The sequence below is a fragment of the Myotis davidii genome, unplaced genomic scaffold, assembly GCF_000327345.1.
Source record: "Myotis davidii unplaced genomic scaffold, ASM32734v1 scaffold992, whole genome shotgun sequence".
In the NCBI taxonomy this organism is placed as follows: Eukaryota; Metazoa; Chordata; class Mammalia; order Chiroptera; family Vespertilionidae; genus Myotis; species Myotis davidii.
The window spans coordinates 587,072-590,535 of NW_006283543.1; the positions used below are offsets into that span (position 1 = coordinate 587,072).

The following is a 3,464-nucleotide window of genomic DNA, read 5'->3' on the forward strand; positions in this document are numbered from 1 at the left end:
AGTAGTTTTATATTTAGCGCCGAATGTGTAGCTCCCATATACACGAGGAAGTCAATTAACTTGTTTTCCACTGTCAATTGTACCCAGGGCTCCTGTGGGAAAATAGTAATAGGTTGGAAGTGTCTAGGGGAGCCCCTTGGCCTCTAGATTCATCATTTCTTTCTCACATTTCTCCACAAGGGTTTCTATCCTTTTTATTTTTATTTTTGAGTCCCAGGCAGTCCTTTGTCCAAAGGCCTTCTTTGCAATATGTGCATTGATTGGTGCTTAGTGAGTGGGTCTTTCTCTTTTCTTTCAGGTCCCACCTCTCCTTCTGGTTTCCCTGCACTGTTTCTAAGGAAATGGCAGCCTGTTTTAATTTCCTTGTTTCCGGGCATGGTAAACTTTCAAGGCTATGTCCACCAGCTGGGAGGGATTTATTCCTAACAGCCCCTCTAAATGTTGGAGCTTCGTCTGATATCCAGGACACTTTGCCCAATAAAAGTCATGTCTACCATCTGGAAATTTTCTGGTTCCTGTGGGTCAGCATCAGTGTGCTTTCGATAGGCCTAATAGATCCTTTCTAAAGGATCTTGGCTTTGTTTCTGTTGAATGGTCTTATCATATTCAGGCTCTTGTTCAGGCACTCCTTCTTAAGTTCTTCCAATATGCACTAGGTCTCTGCTATTCGGGTCCCAGTTGGGCTCTGTCAAGGGAATCGCCCCAGATACGTTGGGGGTCCCATTGGGAATCTCTTGATGGAGGCAACCAGCCTCTTCATCAACCTTATCTATAACTAGCTGCCTTACATCTGTCGTTAGCAGGTTATTAAGGAGAGCCTGTACATCTGTCCAGTTTGCATGGCGAATGGCAAAAATAAAGGTAATAAGATCTACCATTTCTGAGGATCCTCCCTATACGAGGGGTTGGAATTCTTCCAATCAGTAAATTTGAAGCGGAAAATGGAGTGCGGGCTCAGTAGTGGCCAGCGGGCTGGTTTCTAGGTTTATTCCACCTGTAGGGTATTGCCTCAAAGGGAATTATCCTGTTCTGGATAGGGATGCTCTCTGACCAAATTGGATGCTCTGCTGGGTCTTGAAGGGGGAGACCATTCCTTCATCATATGGGGTGGGGTTGTCCCCCCTCTGGCCCTATCTCAGGGATATCTAGCAGTGGAGGTGGTGGCAGGGAAAATCCTCCTGCTGATAATCCTGGGTTCCCTGGGTTCAGGGCATTAAAGAGACTCATTTTCTCATTTTCTTTTTCATCCTGTGTCTTACTATCAGGAAGGGGTTTTGAAGCCAGTTCCCTTCTCTGCGTCATTAATTGTTCCCTTTTCTTTGCAGAATCTTTATTGTGTAAAGACATAAAGGCTTGGACATAAGGGGTTTTGTCCCATTTCTCTCACCATTGGCAAAACAATTCCAATTGTATGATGGTGTAGTAAATTTCCCACATAGTCTAAAGTATACACAGCCAAGCAGTGTTACACTAGAAAACCAGTTCCTTCTTAGTCACTGGATCCCAGCTGTACATGGACCGTTCTGCTAAAATTCAGCACAGTGGGCTCCCTTTAGAAGTAGAAACACAATAACCCCTGATGGCATGAAAGTATAAACCCCAAACCATAACCATAGCAAGACCCCAGACAAAGTAGGAACATATGAACAAAAATTGGATCCATAATTCCATTATTCCAAATGAGTGCTCACAAGCAAGTCTTAACGTCTTATCTCCTTCCAATTGATACCGCAAGCAGTCCTGACCAGACCCAAATGGCACGAAGCCTAAACAGCAGGGATAACCGAGCAACTGGTAATGCAAATGGTCCTAATTAGACTGAAGTGAGCCCAAGTGGCACAAAGTCCAAGCAGCAGGATGGAGGACCCCTGGTGTCCACTCCAGTTTGACTTACCCAGTCTTGGAGTCCATCTGCTTCCCAGAAACCCATTTCCTTTCACCAGCCAAGCATTTCAGGTGGCTGATGCCTTGAGAAGGAGTGCGGGAAATTCCCCAAGAAAAGCTCTCAGCAGCTGGTGGGAAATCCCCACAGTCCTGCTCACCCATGGATGGCCTGCCACAGGCAGCGGGACTCCAGCCTGAGCCCTCCATGACTTACCAAGGTCCACACTGTCCCACCAGAGTCACCAAAAACTGTAACCCAACAAAAAAACAGAGGTTCAGCTGCCCACTACAAAGAAAGCCAAACTGGTGAGGCAGGTGCTGGTGCAAAAGGAAAGAGGTTTTATTTAGGAGCCACACAACCTGGGAGAATGGTGGACTCCCATCTCAAAGACCAGTCTCATCTCACTCCGTCTCAAAGATCATTCCCTTACTGCTCAAGCCCAGGGGGTCTTAGAGGGATAGAGAGGAGAGGTGTTTTCTTTCTATCCAATTATCTTGCTAGCTTTTGCAGGTTCAGGCCTTATCCATTAATCTTTCTAGCACTCAGTGTAAGAACTCTCTCTGCACCATCTTGTCCAATGGGGGAAACTCCCCAGCACTCTTACTATCTATGATCACATTCTCTTTGTAGGATATTCCAACTTAGTTGTTTAATAATAGAGGAACATTTTACTGGGGTAATTATCCTTGAACTATGTAAAGTGTTGCCCCTTATGTAGAAGTCTTACTGCCCTTAACCCTCTCAATTACCTAGAAAAGTGGAGAGAACAAGAGGAATATTAAAACCAATTAGCTAAAATCATCAGACACATTTGAGTTCCCATGGCCTTAAGTACTACGCTTGGCTCTTAAAACTTTGTGTTCTTCCCCTTCAGGAACTCATAAGTTGTCTTGTTATGAATTGGCCACTGGCAGGGCAGGTAGGCAGGCCCATGTGACTAGGAATCTCTCTACCTATACTTGATTCAACCTCTTATAGGCTGAGTTGACTAAATGTTGTAAAGTCTTAACCCAGTATACTCAGTCTTATCACCAATAGGCATAGGCCACATTCCCTTGCCAGCCACCTATCTGGCTTCTAAATGACCTTAGACCAGGTGATTGGGTATTTTGGCAATATGAGAAAAACTTAGACCTTGTTAAGAAGAAAAAGAAGACAAAAAGGACCTTATCATAGCAGTCAAACTCTAAAGGACTGGCCGAAACCGGTTTGGCTCAGTGGATAGAGCGTTGGCCTGCGGACTGAAAGGTCCCAGGTTCAATTCCGGTAAAGGGCATGTACCTGGGTTGCGGGCACAACCCCAGTAGGAGATCTGCAGGAGGCGGCTGATCGTTGTTTCTCTCTCATCGATGTTTCTAACTATCTCTCTCCTTTCCTCTCTCTAAAAAATCAATAAAATATATTTTTTAAAAAAACTCTAAAGGACTGATCTTTGGATTCATGTTACTCAGCTAAAGTGACATTATCCATTGCACAATGAATATGAGACAATTGCACTTACTGGCAAAAGCAGTGATCCTTAGAAATTGTTACAGATTACAAGAACCTTGGCACAAGCATGAAGTAGGAAGCCTGTATC

The 3,464-nt window shown here is 44.6% G+C and overlaps 1 pseudogene; it reads right to left on the bottom strand.

Annotated features, from left to right (window-relative positions):
- Positions 1-1,911, bottom strand: part of LOC102767719 — a 3,783-nt pseudogene extending 1,872 nt beyond the window's left edge.
- Positions 1,912-3,464: the final 1,553 nt, after the last annotated feature.